The 19,433-nt window shown below is 39.1% G+C and overlaps 1 pseudogene; it reads right to left on the bottom strand.

Annotated features, from left to right (window-relative positions):
- Positions 1–2,459: 2,459 nt before the first annotated feature.
- On the bottom strand, positions 2,460–2,604 carry LOC121141055 (annotated as a pseudogene).
- Between the last annotated feature and the right edge of the window lie 16,829 nt (positions 2,605–19,433).

Raw genomic sequence — 19,433 nt, 5'->3', positions numbered from 1 at the left:
CCTAGAGAGATAAATTATAGACTGATGTGTGATGGCTTGGCTATTTTTTCCCAATTTATTTCTTCATAATTGTCACAATTCAGAAATGCCAGATGCTAAAAGAAGGATGGGAAACATGCCAAAATCAGAACATGCTAGTATCAAGGAAATAAGAAAGAGAGAGAGAGAGAGAGAGAGAGAGAGAGAGAGAGAGAGAGAGAGAGAGAGATGGTGGGGGAGAGAGGGAGAACAACAAAGATGACACATGTAGATGGTAGTGACTGAAAAACTGTAGTGCATTGGGCTTTAAAGGTCATTTTCCTTGCTTGGGTGACTTTCTAAAAGGAGATAAGTTGAAGATAGAACATACTTCAAAGAAAGTGTGATTCAAAAACGAATGGCCTAACAACATTGTTTGACAGAATATAAAATTTAAAAATTCGGTATGAAACATCAGCTCAAAGGCTAAGATATTGCCCTAATGATAAGGACTTATTAACTCTCTTATAAAAATAAGTTTGCATTTGTTTAGTTGGCAATGAATCATCATAAAAAGGTTTGACCTTTTGTGACTAATAAACAGACTGGGAAAGAGTTGAATAAGATGACAGGCAGAAACTAACCAGAAGGCTGTGCCTTCTATTGTGTTCAGTAGGAAGGGCATTCTGTGTTTCAGGGGCTACAGCTGTGCCTTGTACATTATTCCTTTTAACTTACAATCACGATATAAAGGTCATCTTCTTATAGATTCTTCAATTTTATGGATAAACAATCAAAGCACTATGAAGTTAAGGTACTTATTCAAAGAACTAGATTGGTCATGGTAGATATGAATGCAATCTTAGGCAACCCACTTCCTCAATTATGGATATCTGATTTCAAAGCCATATGAGTGACGAATAAATATCTCCTATGATATTTTAAGTTGGTCCCTTTATCTATTGCTAAATGACCTATAAAAAGGCACACATTTCTCCCTCGATCTTCCTGGGCCTGTTGCTCGCATTGAGTGGACCTGCCCAGACAAGGAAGGATGCGAGTCCTGCCACGCCCCTCTCTTGCTATCCCCCCTCCTCCCTTGCTCCACTTAAGGTGAGTGTGCCCTCTGCTTGGACCCTAACTCCCACTTATCACCCACTCCCTGGAACTTCCTGGACCTGCTCCTTGAATTGAGTAGACCCATCCAGACAGGAAGGATGTGAGTCCTGCCACAACCCACTCTTGGCTCCCCCTTCATACACTGAGCTTTGCTCGAGTGTGGAGAATACCAGAAGAAGCCAGACTATCTAGCGTTGCAGACACTGAAGTCTTGGCCCACATAATTCCACCAGAAAACCAGTGGAGACAGAGAGATTCCACCTGCAACCACTGGAAGAAGGGATAGGAAGATGACAGTATAAGAACACACTCAGCAATAGAAAGACCAATATGACACAACCAGAATCTAGAGATTCCAAACAAGCAATACCTGTAAAGCCCAATACAGATGAAACAGAAGAGACAGACCTTAAAAATTATTTATACAGACCCTCAAAGAGGAAACAAGAAAATCCCTTAAGGAAATAGAAGAAAAAACAAACAAAAAATATAATAAAGGAAAATTCAAAAAATTCAAGAAATAAACAAATATCTTAAAGAATATAAAGAGAGCCAAGGAAAAACAATCGAAGAAGTGAAGTGAAGGAAACAACTCAAATAGTTCAAGGTATGAAAGCTAAAATAGAAACAATAAAGAAAGCACAGAATGAGGGGATGCTGGAAATAGAAAAAGCTGGGTAAACAATCAGGAACTGCAGATGTAAGTATAACTAATAGAATCCAAGAAATGAAAGAGAGAATCTCTGGTGTAGAAGACTCACTAGAGGATATACAGTCATCAACCACAGAAAATGTCACGTCCAACAAATCCCTAACACAAAATATCCAGGAACTATGGGACACCATGAGGAGGGCAAACATAAGAATAATATGTATAGAGGAAGTTGGAGAAATACAGCTCAAAGGTACAGAAAACATTTTCAACAAAATCATAGAGGAAAATTTCTCTGGAACAAAACACTCTCTCCAAATCTCTTTAATATTGTTCTTGAAGTTCTAGCTAGAGCAATAAGACAACAAAAGGAGATCAGGAGGATACAAATTGGAAAGGAAGAAGTCAAAATTTCCCTATTTGCAGATGATATGACAGTTAACATAAGTGACCTGAAAACTACCAGAGAACTCCTACAGCTGATTAATACCTTCAGCAAAGTGGCAGGATACAAAATTAACTCAAAAAATCAGTTCCCCATTATATACAGATGATAAATGGTCTGAGGAAGAAATCAAAGAAATATCACCCTTACAATAGCCACAAAGAACATAAAATAACTTGAAGTAATGCTAACCAACAAGTGAAAGACCCTTACAGTAAGAACTTTGAGTATTAAGAAAAAACTTAAGGAAGATAGCAAAAAAGGGAAAGATCTCCCATGCTCTTGGATAGGTAGGATCAACATAATAAAAATGGCATGTAGAAGACTGCAGATAGATCCATATCTATCACCATACACAAAACTTAAATCCAATTGGATCAAAGATCTCAACATACTACACTTGATCTTAGCCAAAAGGCCGAGAAGCGTTGAGTGTGGGGGAGTAGAATAGGGGGAAGAGGGAATCATAGGTTAGAAGACAGATCAGGCACCATTGTGACCTCTAGTGATCTAAAGGGATGACACCAATTGGCAAGCTAAGCAACAGTGTAGAGACCACGTCGAATGCCTATTCCTGATAGTGAACTTGGGGTCTATAACCATCCTGGAGCCTTCATCCAGTGACTGATGGAAGCAGAGGCAAACACCCACAGTGAAACACTGAACTGAACCCATGGAACCCAGTGACAGAGAGAGAGGAGCGATGAGCAAATTGGCAAAGAATGGGCTGGCAAAACCAGCAGAGACAGCTGATCTGAACAGGGGAGAGCTCTTGGACCCCAGACTGACAGCTGGGAGGCCAGCATGGGACTGATCCAGACCCCCCCCAAATGTGAGTGTCAGCAAAGAGGTCTGGGCAACCTGTGGGGCCCTGAGCAGTGGATCAGTGTTTATCCCTGGAATACAAATAGACATCGTGTGTCCATAACACAAAAAGGGATGCTCTCTCAGTCTGGACTCTTAGGGGAGTGCCTGGACCCTACCCTGAGTGAAATGACAGACTCTAGATATCCCCTTTGTGGAAGGAATTGGCAATAGGGTGGGAGGCTGGGGGGGGATGGTGGAGGGGTGCAAGAGGAGGGGAGGGAGAGGGAACTGGCATTGACATGTAAAACAAGCTATTCAAAATTAAAATAATTTTTTTGGTTTTACGAGACAGGGTTCTGTGTATTGTTTTGGAGGCTGTCGGTCCAGCCAGGCCTAGAACTCACAGAGATCTGCCTGCCTCTGCCTCCTGAATACTGGGATTAAAGGCATGCACCACCACTGCCCGGCTTAAAATTAAAATAATTTAAAAAAAGGAGAGGGACCTGGAACTGACTTGTGAAGCAACCTCATTTCTTATCTAAATTTAAACTGGAAAAAAAAAGATCTCAACATAAATCCAGCCACACTGAAACTCTTAGAAGAGAGAGTGGGTGGTACCTTGAACGAATTAGTACAGGAGACCACTTCCTGAGCATAACACTAGTATCACAGACACTGAGATCCACAATTAATAAATGGGGCCCCCTGAAACTGAGAAGCTTCGGTAAGGCAAAGGACACAGTCAATAAGACAAAAAGACAGCCCACAGAATGGGAAAAGATATTCACTAACCCCACATCTGACAGAGGGCTGATATCCAAAAGAACTCAAGAAGGAAGTCTCCAAAACACCAAACAATCCAATTAAAAACTGGAGTGCAGAACTAAATAGAGAATTCTCAATAGATGAATCTAAAATGGCTGAAAGCCACTTAAGAAAGTGCTCAACATCCTTAGCCATCAGGGAAATGCAATTCAAAACAACTCTGAGATACCATCTTACTCTTGTCAGAATGGCTAAAATAAAAAACACCAATGACGATTTATGCTGCAGAGTATGTGGAGAGAGCGAAACACTCCTCCACTGTTGGTGGGAGAGTCAACTCATATAGCCACTTTGGAAATCAGTATGGAGATTCCTCAGGAAAATGGTAATCAGGCTACCACAAGATCCAGCAATTCTACTCTTAGGCATATACCCAAAAGATGCACATTCATACAACAAGGACTTCTGTTTCACTATGTTCATAGCACCATTATTTGTAATAGCCTGAACCTGGAAGCAAAAAGATGCCCCTCAACTGGAGTGGATAGAGAAAATATGACACATTTACACAATGGAGTATATCTCAGTAGAAAAAAACAATGGAATCTTGAAATTTGCTGGCAAATAGATGGCACTAGAAGAAACCCTCCTGAGTGAGGTAATCCAGTCACAAAAAGACAAGCATGAGTACTAACTCATATATGGATTTTAGGCCTGGAAAGGGAATGCTAGCCTACAGTCCCCAGCCAGAAAGTCTGGGAAACAGGGAGGACCCTAAGAGAGATGTGCACAGTTACCTAGTGAAAGGGAACAGGACAGAATCTTCTGAGGGGATTGGGAGCACGGTGGGTGGGTGAGGAAGCTGGGAGAAAGAGGGGCGGTGAAAAGGAGGAGAAAGGAGGACATTGGGGAGCAGGAAAGTTGAGTAGGGGAAAGAATAGAGAAGAGAAGGATGAGAGATACCATAATAGAAGGAGCCATTATAGGTATAAAGAGAGATCTGATACTAATGAGATGTCCAGAAGCCTACAAGGAAGACACCAACTGACAATCTAACCAACAGTGGAGAGGCTAACTTAAATTCCCTTCCCTATAATGTGATGGATGACTTCCTTGTGTGCCATCTTAGAACCTTCATCCAGAGGCTGAAGGAAGCAGAGGCAGACACCCACAGCTAAACACTGAACGGAACCACTGGAACCCAGTTGCAAAGAGGGAGAAATAATGAGCAAAGGAGTTATGACTTGGCGGGTGAAACTCACAGAATTAGCTGACCTGAACAAAGGGGAGCTCATAGAACCCAGACTGATACCTGAGAGGCCAGGATGGGACTGATCCAGACCCCCTGAACATGGGTGCCAGTGAGGAGGCCTCAGCATCCTTTGGGGCCTCAGGCAATAAATCAGCATTTAGCCTTGTCATCCAGATGGACTTTGGGAGCCCATTCTACATGGAGGGATGCTGTCTCTGCCTGAACAATGGGGGAGGGCATAGGCCCTGACAGAGAAGTGGGAGGCACCCTTGAATGAATTGGTACAGGAGACAGCTTCCTGAACATAACAAAAGTAGCCCAGACATTGAGATTGATAATCAATAAATGGGACATCCTGAAACTAAAATGTTTCTGTAAGGCAAAGGACACTGTCAGCAAGACAAAACCACAGTGCACAGAATGGGAAAAGCTCTTCATCAACCTCACATCTGACACAGAGCTGACTTCCAAAATATACAAGGAACTCAAGAAGCTAGCTACCAAAACACCAAACAATCCAATTAAAACGTGTGGTGCAGAACTATATAGAGAATTCAGAATAGATTAATCTAAAATGGATGAAATCCACTTAAGAAAGTGCTCAACATCCTTAGCTATCAGGAAAATTCACATCAAAACAACTCTGAATGGCTAAAATAAAAAACACACATGACAGTATATGCTGGAGAGCATGTGCAGAAAAAGGAATACTCCTCCATTGCTGGTGGGAGAACAAACTTGTAGGACCACTTTGGAAATCACTATGGAGGTTTCTCAGGAAAATGGGAATGAGTCTACCTCAAGATCCAGCATTTCCTCTCCTGGGCATATACCCAAAGAATGCACATTCATACAGCAAGGGCATATGTTCAACTATGTTCATAGCAGCATTATTTGTAATAGCCAGAACCTGGAACCGATGTAGATGCCCCTCAACTGAAAAATGGATACAGAAAATGTGGTACATTTATACAATGGAGTGTCACTCAGTGGGAAAAAAACAATGGAATCTTGAAATCTGTAGGCAAATTGATGGAACTAGAAGAAACCATCCTGGGTGAGGTAACTCAGTCACAAAATGACAACCATGGTGTGTACTCACTCATATATGGATTTTAGACAGAGCAAAGGATTACCAACATATAACCCACACCACCAGAGGAGCTACAAAACAAGGAGGACCCCAAGAGAAGAATGCATGGTACCCCGAAGAAGGGGGAGGGGACATGAACCCCTGAACTAATTGGGAGCACGGGGGGGGGGGGGAGAAGAGGAGGGAGATGGAAAGAGGGGAGGGGAGAAGGGGGGGAGGAGAACAGGAGGACTGAGATAGAGGGGAGCAAGAAAGGAGATGCCTTGATAAAGGGAGCCAGAACAGGTTTGGAGAGAGGTCTGGCACAGAGGAAATGATAGGAAATCCACAGGGATAACCCCAACTAAGAATCTAGGCAATGGTGGAAAGACTACCTTTGATGCCCTTCCCCTATAATGAGTTTGATGACTACCTTGGTTACCATTTCTAGGGCCTTGACCAAGTAGCTGATCAAAGCAGAGACAGGCACCTACAGCTGAGCACTGAGTCATTCTCCTGGAATCCAGTTGTGGAGAGTGGGGAGAGATGAGTAAATCAACCAAGATGGAACCGGATATACCCGCAGAAACAGTTGACCTGACCTAATGAGAGCACACAGACTCTAGTTGTGAATTTGGGAAATGAGCATTGGCCCGAAACAGGCCCTCTGAATGTGGATGCCAGCTAGGAGGCCAAGGCAGTCTATAGAACAGTGGAGTCAGTGTTTATTCCTAGGTCACAAATGGACTTTGGGAGACCATTCCCTAAGGAGGGATACTATTGCAGCCCAGATATGGAAAGTATGGCCTGGGACCTCCCCCAAATAATGTGACAGACTTTGGTGATTCCCCATGGAGGGTGTCACTATCCCTGGCAATTGAGTGGGGGGTAGGTTGGGGGGATGGGAAACTTGGGAGGATGGGAGAGCAAGGGAATGGGGGAGTGGATATATAAATAAGACTGTCTCTTAGAATATAGTAAAAAGTTGATAAATATTCCTGGTCTCCCCATGAGATGAATAATGGGCTCTATATAGATGGTCTCTGACTTACAATGGTTCAACTTATTCTCTTTCAACATTATAATAGTACAAAAGTAAAATGTATTCAATACTTTAAATTTTGTACTTCGCAATTATGTCCAAGTGGTATGTATTCAGAATGTCAGTCTTTATCTATTAATTTTAAGGCTATCATTATATATTCTGATGCTTACTTGTATGTGACATGGCACTTTGGCAACAAGCTGCAAACTCTCAGTTAGCCTTGTCATCTTCAGGGTAAACTACCAATACTCTCTAGCCCCGGTTCTAAAACTGTGGGTCATGTCCCACTATGAGTCAGGAAGCTGAATGTGAGTGCCATGAAAACTTTGGCAACAGCAAAAGATTTATGAATGTGCAACAACCAGAAATTGATTCAAAGTCAAATACAAGGCAAATCCAAGGTGTTTTTGCCAAGCATGCCCATGTGGCATTGGATACCTTCTCTACAGCTGTGGCTCTCAACACAGAGCATGAACACATACTTCACATATCCTCACAGTGTGCACTGCCAGCAGATGCTAGTTGAACTGCCTCAGCTCAGATTGGCGACAGCGGTGTGTTGTGACAGCAGTGTTTTTGCATTATATTTAAAGTTTACTTTTATAGAAGCATGATGGTTTAATTATGGAAAGTAAGTTGTAATATTTTCTTCCAGCATTCCTCTGCATATAAGTATGAAATTAATACATTTAGATTGTGTTGTATTAGAATGTTTGATTTTCCAAACTGATTCATAAGCTGACAGGTTTCTCACCAAAAAAAAAAAAACTTAGTAAACTTTGGTTTCTGATTATGATAGAATTTCTAACAATTTGAAAAAGCCTTAAACTTAATTCTACCACTTCATACTATGTATTTATTTGGAGCAGCATTTTCAGAATTAACTATTTTAAAGTTAAATTATTAGTCAATTCTAGCAAACATTGAAGTTGCTCTTTGTCTTATACCATCAAATATTGATCCAGCATTAAGATATTTATGAATAAATAAACTAACACACTCATTCCATTAGTATGAAATTTTGCTTTTGGGTTTATTAAATGACAAAATTTTAAGTATGTCTAATATTCTCAGAACATGTTTGTTATCAGTAAATGTTTGGTTTACATATTTGCATATTTATGCATTTACATTATACATATATTACATATACCTATATTACATTTAGTGACATATATTATATAAATAGATATAAATTTGCATGCATTAAATATAACTACATATATGTTCAGGTTCACATGAAAAGTTCTCAGATTTAAAAAAATTGTAAGAAAAGTTTAAGAAGTTTTGATCTACATCACACTTTGTTGGTAAGCTATGATACATGGTGGGCAATATGTATTAAATATACTTAAAACTCGTGATATTTGAAATTTCACCGAGGATAATCCCAGTTTGCAATCAGTTCAGATGATTGTAATTTACTGGAATATCTGAATGAGTCTTGGTCGCAAGAAAATATGCAAACAGCTGGAGAAAAGTCTTAGGCAAAACATGATATAGTTTCCCAGTCAAATGGACCCAGAGCAATGTGGTAGTGAATTTATCACAGTACTCAGCCTTGTCTATATACCTACAACCTTAAATTCTTTACTTTTTGATTTCTGGGAGTGGGATCCCATTACCCAAACTTTATGAAGTGGTACATCAATGAGCCCAGTGCCTCATCTGCTAACTTGCAACGAGAAAAAGCAAACATCAAATAAAGCAAAGTCACATAAACTGATCAGCATTTTATCTTCATAGAGATTTGCAATAGAGGAAGTGCAATCATACTCAATATATTGCTTGGTTAGCATAGATTTAGAAAAAAGAAACAATATATAAGTTTTAAAATGGTTATATGCCTGGCTCAGGTGGTCTATCAAACCCTGGATCCTCAAAAGTCTCAATTGGAATCTCAGTTCTTACTCGTAACAGTGTCATAGTGGGAAAATCATTTTAATCTCCTTGGTGACAGTAACACATACAGCTAGTAAAGTTACCAGAAAGACAAGTTTCTATACAGATAAACAAATTTCATAGGTAAAATACTGTTGTGGAATATTATTTTAGGATATGTTACATTCTTTTGTGCTATGGAACACAGCATAATGTTGCATGAGCTAGGTATGAAATATTCCCTGGACTTCAAGAATGACACCAATGTATATCTGCAATTAAAAGTAACACTTTTTTCTATTAAAAAACAACTATCTCTCTTAATTATTGTAATGTGTTCTCTACACTTTCCAAACTAACCAATACTGATTTCATAATAGCTAGGGTGGCTATAGCATCAAGGTAAATTTATTGTACTATTGAAGGCAGGTTTAAATTGTCCCTTTAATTGAAAAATATTTAGAGGAAACATTAATAATATATCAAACAGCATATTAGATAATAATTCTAAGATGGAATCCAGGACTCACCTTCTTTGCTAGAAGGCTTCTCATTGAGACATTTCAGACCAAAACCATGGAAGAATAACTATACGGCTGTTGAATTTCAAAGTGTCTTCATCTTTCCTCCCAAACTTATTAATTCTCATCTCTTCCTCTTTGGAGAGGATAACCACTGGATTTGGGAAAAGAATGAAGAGGATGAATAAGCAAGAGAAGATGATGACTTTCTTCAGTTCTGTCAGGGACCCTTAGATCATGGTTTTCCCTTTTGCATCAAGAGGAACATTTACCAAATGACACAGACACACAAAAAAATGAAATAAAGCATGAAAGGTCTATGCTTTTCAGACCCTAGAGCTTTCAGAAATAGATTAAGTAGTTTTTCTGATTGTATCAACAAAACATTTTGTATTCCAGTGTTCATAAAATATTTGTTGAAGACCTGGATGGCACAGTAGATAGACCATTGCTCATAAAATATTTGTTAAGAACCTGGATAGGAAGAGTCTTGTGTGTAAATACAGCAAGCATGGGAAAACACAGGCACTGACAGGACAAAGAAGTATGAGAAATTTAGATTTGGATATGAGGGTTTCAAAAAAGTGCTTGTCAAAGAGTGTGGCATTTGTGAGAAGATAAAATGAATGTAGAATTTCACCAAAGTGACATATTTCAGGCAGTGAGAACAGCCAGTGGCAAGTACTGAAATATCAAAAGGTGATGCTAGCTGTGTACCATGCAGAGATGAAAGCACAGCACAAACCCAGGCAACCCCTGCCAGGAGTGTGTCAGTGGATACTTTGTGAGTTGTTTAAACTCTAAAATGCACTCACTCCACCAGAAAAAAAATGAGTATGATAGTAGTACAGAATGTGTAGGATTATTATATAAATTAAATATACATGTGGGGAATGCCTCATAAATTACAATTTTTGTTTGGATTCTATGTCCATGTATGTCAGATAATGTATGTCAGATAAACATTTGGCTTAGCCTCACCTGTCCACAAACAACAAGGTCACAAATGACATGGATGATTATCAGTACTCTGCCAAAAAAGCTCATCTCTGGTTTTGCTGATGAAAAGCTCATGAAAGCTGAAGGTTAGCAAGGACTACCTTGGGGACTTTCAGTCTCCCAGCAGAATTCCTGAGAACTCGAGAAATCAATCAACTCGCTCAATGCCAGCCTTGTTTTGTGTAGGAGCCTGGAGATTGCTTTTCTCTCTGAAAATTAACAATAAGTTACTATGTCCAGTTGGTGTGTTAATAGCCCATATGACTTTCTATAGTACAGAGGATGAAGTTCCAAGGCAGATTATATCTATGAAAGAAAGCCTCAGATGCAGAAAGTTAATGAAAAGATCTTCTTGTATAAAACTGATATTTGGTGGGGTATTAGTACAAACCAGGACAATTGGGCTTGACTACACCACGGAACATTGTGCTGCAAATTCTCATACCTAATACCATTCAAGGAACACCTCTTTGGAAATTCCCTCCTGAGTGTCTGTGAGGATGGCAGTCGTCCTGCTCCAATTCTGGCTGTCTTGACCACCAACACAACATTATCTGACAGCAGTGGCTTCACAGAAGAACCAACTACCACCTCAACGTGGAGTTAAGTTGTAGTATCCTCAGCAACAAGCTGCTGCTCTTTGCCTCCCCAAGTGTTTCAAGATCCTAGGAGCATAGCACATGGGATATAGGGATGAAGACCAAACAGACAAAAATGAGCTCTGCATCCTACTACGGTGTAATTGTATGCACAGAGACAGACTTTATACATGTAACTTCATTTCTACACAAGCTGCTTTCTCTCTTTGGTGGATGCTACCCACATGATATGGATATGGGCAAACTGACCAAAGACTTGATTTTCTTCAACACTGATAAAGACAGAAGAAATATGAGTGGTCATCTTTAGGGGACAAAGTTTATTCCATAATGCTGTTAAAGGGTCAAAGCTACAAGAGGAAGGAATAATTCTACTATCACAGTCAAAGACTTCGTGTATTTTCCTATCAACCTCTGTTCATCCCTTAGTATTAAACTCCTATAGATCTTATAATAATAATAATGATAATAATAATAATAACAAGAAGAAGAAGAAGAGAAGAAGAAGGAGAAACAAACCCTACAGAGTACTAAGTTTCTCCTCAGTTTGGATACGCCAATAGCCTCCGCTTAGTCTTACCTGGCCCCTGAAATCCTCAAGGCCCCACCTCCTATCTCTTTCTTTCATATGATTGTTCAAGCCACTCTCAAGTCCTCATGCGTTTACAGCTTATTCTCACTTCAGATGTTTTCTTTCAAGAGCCTATTAGTATGGGTCTCCTTCCTCTTCTCAGTCCTTCAGTGAGTTAATGTCTATGTATGATTCCCAAAATCATCTTAAACTTACTGTGCTCTCCAGGAGGTTTCCTGGGCCATTCCTTTCCCAGACTCTGATGCCCCACTTCTTGACTCCGTATTCACTCATCAAACATCTGGGAATTATTCATTCATCTAAAAAGCCCTGTAATCTTACAGGTATTAACTATTAGATAACACTGAGGTGTTAAATAACCATGTGTTCATTTGTCTTCCTCTCTTGAGTATACATGGGATCATGTGCCATTCATTTCAGTTCCCACAATGCCTAATATAATGTATAGTATTAGTGAATGGATAGATGTAAGAAAGTAAGGAAGAGGGAGAAAGAAAGAAGAGGTAAAAGAAAAACATAAGGGGGAAGAAATAGAAGGAAAGAGGGTGAAAGAAGGGAAATTTTGAGACGGAAACAGGAAATAAAACAGAGAAGAGTGGAGGGGAATGAGTATATTTCCCCTTTCTCTCACCAGCTACAGCCATGGTATAAGATGGTGGATTATGTAACACACCAGCCTGCAATGATCCATGCTCTGCTCATGGTGCCCTCCATTGGTGCTCTCTCAAGCCTCCAATTTCCTCCAAACAGTACCTCCCTGCATACAGCATAATGCAGCTAGAGCATGTGTTTTGGGCTCCTCCAGACATCTGTTCAATCCCTCTCTGCTACTCACTGTCTCTGGTGTTAGTAAAGTTATTGTATACCTCTGCTGCATTTCTCTCATCTGTGTAAATGATATTTATTATTTTCATATTGAAAGGAAGAGAGAAAGAACAAGGGGAAAGTTTGAGATGCTTAAGGGACTCAAACAATCAATAGGGAATCACTCAACTCAACTTATGCAGTTGTTACCAGGTTTCTTCTCATTTCATTCACTTTTTGAAAACCCAAGGAAGTTTTTGTAAGTAAACATTGTAAAAATATCTCCTGCTTCTTGCCATCACATACCAAACACGCTAATAAAATTAGACCTGCACTTTGCACAGCTTATGACTCCCTTAGCTTTAATATTTCCTGCTAAGTAGATCTTTTTAAAGTCCTTGGGAAAAATATCTACATTAAATATGTCAAGATAATAAACAGGCACCTACAGCAAAACAAGAGTAAATTCAAATTAGTGAGGAAAGCATCAGCTTCACAATAAATAACCAGGCAGCGCATATTCAGTTCCTGCAAGGGAACAGGCAGCATGCACTGAGGTCTTGTAGATCCTTACTCAACATGTAGCTCTTCCTTGCCATCAGATCTTGTAGAATTTATTATACACTTTCCCTCAGCCTCTGTTTCCCAACTAGAACATAGATTTCAAACTAATATCTCTATCAGAGGGCTTGGTGATATTTAAAGGAGACTTTATTCTATACCCATGACCAACTTTCTAAATTGTTTAACTTACAGGGCATTTATTAAAATATAGAGGGTTGGTCACAACAAATGCTCAATAATTTGAAGTTTTTCATTTTGTGAATATATATATATATATTCAAAGATAACACCATGTCTATTTGTTTGAGTTTACTTGATGAATTATTGGATGCTCAGCCACTCTTAAAATCATACCTCTGTTTGTGACTATTAAAAGTGTCTCCAGACTAGATTATAGTTTAAATCAGCAAAAGAGAAAAATAGGTTTTCTATTGACAGATTGAGCAAGCAGCATCTTCTTTGCAAAGATCTCACATGAAACAAGAAGTGGAGGAGAGATGAAATAATTTTTTTACTCTTCTTAAACATATACATCTATGTTCTATCATCTCTTACCCCTGGATGCTGAAGATCTTACTTCTAGACTCTTCAGCCTTGGACTGAGTTAATCAGTCAGCTTCCTATTTTCTACTTACTGACAGAAGATGATGAAACTTACCAGTCTTCAAAACCAAATTAACCAATTTCATAATCAATCTTCTGTCTGTCTGCCATTTATCTATCTATCCATCTAGTCTAATTTATATAATCCATCATCCCAATATCCGTGTTCTATTGTTTACATAACAATTGTCTGTCTACCATTGATCTATCTCTTATTTGTTCTCTGCAGAATTATGACTAACACAGATACATAAATATAAATGACATGTAATCTCTACCTACTGCATTAATAAAACGTATTAATGTGAAAAATTCATTGCTAACAGTATATCTGTGGAATTTCTCTGCTTATACTTTGCTGAGAATGGGGTAAATGGGCCCAATATTTAAAAATTTTCTGTCACTTGAAAGTTAAATCAAAAATGTCTTCCAATATGTTTTAGCCAGAGTTCTACTCATGGTTATTTATCTTAAGTAGAAATTACCAACTTGACAAACGAATTTCAGGACTGTCTCTGAAATGTCAAAGGCAAATTAATTTCATATACAACACTATGTTTAGTAAGTCTTCAGCTATTTTGTTGAGAAAAGAGGCCTTTCCTTCCAAAAACCACAATTACTTTTACAGGGGGTACTCAAAGTCAAGAATTCAAATGAAAAAGAAGTAGTTATAAACAAGAAAATTTAATTAAGCAACAACTTACATATAATTAAAAGAATGTAAGTACTCCCTTAATATTAACAGATTGTAGTTTTTTACACTGGATTGTTCACTTGACAAATTTAGAGTAATTCAAAATATAACCATTACAAAGCTTTTGCCTTATCACTATAGTAGGAAAGATTGAGAGGAATAAATAGAAAGAAACCTAATATTTAAATATTTACTTCTGACTGTAAGAAAAGTAGGAAACCCTTGTGGTAACTGTGATGGTCTGAAGGAGAATGGCACCCATGGGCTCATATATTTGTTTGCTTGGTTACTGGGAGTGGAATTGTTTGAAAGGGTCTGAGAATTAGGAGGTGTAGCCTTTTTTGTAGTAGCTGTGTCATTGTTGGGTAAAGTATATCACTGGGAGCAATACAAAACAAAATGTTTGTGGAACAGGATGTAGCTCCCAGCTACTTCTCAGCATCACACCTATCTGATACCATGCCCCCACCAGGAAGATAATGGAGTAAGCCTCTGAAGTAGGAAGTCCTCAATTAAATGGTTTCTTCTATAAAAGTTGCTTTGGTCATTGTGTCTCTTCACAGCAAAATAACAGTGACTAAGATAGTAATCACTAAGACAGTGATGTGAAGACCACAAAATTCAACATAGTTTAAACCTGTTATGATTATAGCTTTAATCCAATTCTTTACATTCATAGTCGGTGACTGTAAACGATATGATAATCATAATCATAATCAATAATAATAAAAGCATGATTTTCTGAGATGGAGAGGTGATGTTAATTGTTTTCTTTCTTCTTTTATCACACTTCATATGGACTTTGCAATAAAAGAAAACTATACCCTACCCTCGTGGCAGTTTATAAAATGTTGCATAAATATGCTGTTGGTATTAACCCATCTTATATTAAACATTTTATCTATTGTTATTTTTATCTTTTTTGAGATAATAATTACATCAATTTCCCTTCCATTTTCTCCCTCCAAACCTTCCCATATATACTCCTCCCTTCTTTAATTCAACTTCATGGTCTCTTTTTCAATTAATTGTTGTTATATGCAGGTATGCATATACAGGTACATTCTTAAATAAAATGCTCAGTCTGTGTAATGTTACTTATATTTTCATGGTTACCATTTGGTATTGGGTAACAAATTGATGTGCTCTTCACTGAAGAAGACTACTTCTCCCATCCATTCCCTTTCTTAGTTTCCTGTAGTTATTTTTGTGGGGTTGAGGTCTCATGACCTTGTCTACTGGTGTTGTCCTCATTTGGCTTGTGTTTGGTCAATCATGCCGATGAGATTTTTATGGGGTAGCTTCTGACATTACTAGGAGACAGACACCACTTCACTGCAAAATCCATGATCCTCTAGATATTACAGTCTTTCTTCAGCCTCTTCCACAATGCTCCTTAAATCTTAGGTAACAGTGTTTTGTAGATGTATCTATTGGGATGTGTCTCCACAACTCTGCATTTTGATTGGTTGTAGTTTTCTGTAGTGGTTTCCATTTTTTACAAAAAGAAGGCTTTCTTGATGATGGTAAGGACTATATCTGTGGGTACAGGATAACTGTTTACATTGTGGGTGTGGGTTATGCTGGTTTAATAAAATGGTGGTTGTAGGTTCTCCTCCAAGATCCATTACTTCACTAGCACTAAGGAATTAGTTAGGTTTAGGAGCATACCAACTCCAAAGCTCCAAACAGAAAATTAATCTTACAAGTTTCCCCTCCTTGCCCCTTCTTGTTGGTTACACTTAGTATCCACTACCCTGACAAAAACTTCTAAAACATTTTTTGGTATTTGTAACAGAGTGCATATTCCTTATTTTGTGAACTCCACCTACCTAATCCTCATCTCTGCCTATGGACACCCTATCCTCCCCTTTGACTGATGTATTCTGCTTCTTGTTCAAACATGCTTCCTATGTCTATCTGTAGTATTGTATGAAATACTACTGCTGTGATAAAAATGCACGGCCCAAACCAACTTAATAGAGATGAAAATTAATCAATTCTGGTTCCAGAGGGCTTGAGACCATCATGGTAGGGCCAACATGACATGATAGAAGTGTGAAGAAACTAGCTGATCATATTTCATCCATACCAAGGAAGCAGAAAGAATAAAAACAGGAAGTTCAGTGAAGGGAGAAATCCTCAAAGACAACCCCTAGTCACGGACTTTCTCCAGAAAAACCTCTCAGAAGTTCTATAAACCTCCCAAAATATTGAAAGTGTTTTTAAAGGGACTTAGAGGTGTGGCCTTATTAGAAGAAGCATTTCACTAAGGATAGGCTTTGAAGTTTCAAAAGCTCACACCATTCTCAGCTAACTTTCTCTCATTATGCCTCCTGTTTTGGATCCACTATTAACAGTAGTAAATATATGTCATCAATCTAAATGTCTATCAGTGACGAAACAGTATCTAAGAGTCATACATACCTGCCTGACACCATTCTCCCAGTAATGATGGTCCTAGACTCTAACCATCTGAAACCAGGAGCTCACAAATTAAATGCTTTCTTTTATGGATTACTTTCGTCACAGAAATAGAAAGTAACTAAGACATTAGACATTGTTAGCTCTTTTTAAACAATTATTGTGGATATTAGTTAACTTCTCATCTTGGTTTCAATGTATGTTCCCTGTTATTAGTGATATTCAGAATTCTCCACAAACCTATTGACCATTTTCATATCCTCTTAGGAGAAATGCCTACATGTTTCTTACTGATTATAATCACATTATGTGTTTTATTGCAATTGAATTGTTTGAGTTTCTTATATTTCTGAACTCTAACACATTATAGAATGTATTAGTTTCAAATATTTTCTGTCACTTCATAGGTTGTCATTTCATTAAATTCACTGATGACTTCCAGAACTTGGAGCATTACATAGGGACTAGAAATATATCCAGATATTAAAGGTCAATCAGTTTTTGGCAAAGTTGCCAAGAAAACACAAAACAGAAATGATCGTCTCTCCAGTAAGTGCTGATGAGACACAAAGTTACCCATATACAGAATAATAAAACTAGTGCAAATTATCAGAATATAGAAAAAATCAACTCAGAGGGTGTTAAACTTGACATCCCTATACAATAAAGGAACTTCAGGAGGCATCACCATACCTGACTTCAAGCTCTATTATAGAGCTATAGTCCTGAAGACAGCTTGGTATTGGCACAAAAATAGGCAGGTAGACCAATGGAATCGAATTGAAAGCTCTAATTTTAACCCACACACCTATGAACACTTGATTTTTGACAAAGAAGCTAAAACTGTACAATGGAAAAAAGAAAGCACCTTCAACAAATGGTGCTGGCATAACTGGGTACTGGTATGCAGAAGACTGCAGATAGATCCATGTTTATCGCCTTGTACAAAACTTAAGTCCAAATGGATCAAAGATTTCAACATAAATCCAGCCACACTGAAACTTTTAGAAGAGAAAGTGGGAGATACTCTTCAACGAGTTGGTACAGGAGACCACTTCCTAAACATAACACCAGTGGCACAGGCACTGAGATCGACAATTAACAAATGGGACCTTCTGAAACTAAAAAGCTTCTGTAAGGCAAAGGACACAGTCAAAAAGACAAAAAGGCAGGCCACAGAATGGGAAAAGATATTCACTAACCCTACATCTGACAGAGGGCTAATCTCCAAAATTTACAAAGAACTCAAGAAACAAGTCTCCAAAACACCAAAGGATCCAATTAAAAGGTGGGGTACAGACCTAAATAGAGAATTCTCAGTAGAGGAGGCTAAAATGGCCAAGAGACACTTAAGAAAGTGCTCAACATCCTTAGCCATCAGGGAAATGCAAATCAAAACAACTCTGAGATACCATCTTACTCTTCTCAGAATGGCTAAAATCAAAAACAACGAAGACAATTTATGCTGGAGAGAGAGGGACACTCCTCCACTGCTGGTGGGAGTGCCGACTCATACAGCCTCTTTGGAAATCAGTATGGAGGTTCCTCAGGAAAATGGGAATTAATCTACCACAAGACCCAGCAATTCCACTCTTAGGCATATATCCAAATGAGGCAAGTTCATACAACAAGGGCATCTGCTCCACTATGTTCATAGCAGCATTATTTGTAATAGCCAGAACCTGGAAGCAACCTAGATGCCCCTCAACTGAAGAGTGGATAGAGAAAATGTGGAACATTTACACAATGGAGTATTACTCAGCAGAAAAAAATAATGGAATCTTGAAATTCGCAGGGAAATGGATAGCACTGGAAGAAAGCATCCTGAGTGAGGTAACCCAGTCGCAAAAAGACAAACATGGTATGTACTCACTCATATATGGATTTTAGACATGGATCAGGATAGTGCCAGTTTGCACTTCCACTGATAGAGAGTCTGGGAAACAGGAAAGAACCTCAAAGATATGCATATATGCATAGTACCCAAGAGAAGAGGATGGAGACAAGATCCCCTGAATGGATGGGGAACACGGCGAGGGGTGGGGGGGAGTGGGACCTGGGAAGAAGAGAGGGGGTGAAGAGGAAGAGAGTTGGTCATGGGGGAAAAGGAAGTTGAGGGGGTGAGGGTAGAATAGGGGGAAGAGGGAATCATAGGATCGAATACAGATCAGGCACCAGAGCGTCCTCGAGTGATCTAAAGGGATAACACCAATTGGCAAGCTAAGCAATAGTGGAGAGACCACCTCGAATGCCCATTCCTGATAATGAACTTGATGTCTATAACCATCCGGGAGCCTTCATCCTGTGACTGATGGAAGCAGAGGCAAACACACAATTAATCACTGAACTGAACCCAAGGAACCCAGTGACAGAGAGAGAGGAGTGATGCGCAAATCGGCAAAGAATGGGCTGGCAAAACCAGCAGAGACAGCTGATCTGAACAGGGGAGAGCTCTTGGATCCCAGACTGACAGTGAGGAGGCCAGTATGGGACTGATCTGGACCCCCCAAATGTGAGTGTCAGTGAGAAGGCCTGGGCAACCTATGGGGCCCTGAGCTGTGGATCAGTGTCTATCCCTGATATACAAACAGTCTTTGTGTTCCTATAGCACAAAGAGGGATGCTCTCTCAGCCTGGA

Source organism: Mesocricetus auratus, unplaced genomic scaffold (genome assembly GCF_017639785.1).
Source record: "Mesocricetus auratus isolate SY011 unplaced genomic scaffold, BCM_Maur_2.0 Super-Scaffold_100006, whole genome shotgun sequence".
Lineage (NCBI taxonomy): Eukaryota > Metazoa > Chordata > Mammalia > Rodentia > Cricetidae > Mesocricetus > Mesocricetus auratus.
The sequence above is the reverse complement of the archived record's forward strand: the minus strand, read 5'-3'. Positions and strand labels throughout refer to the sequence as shown.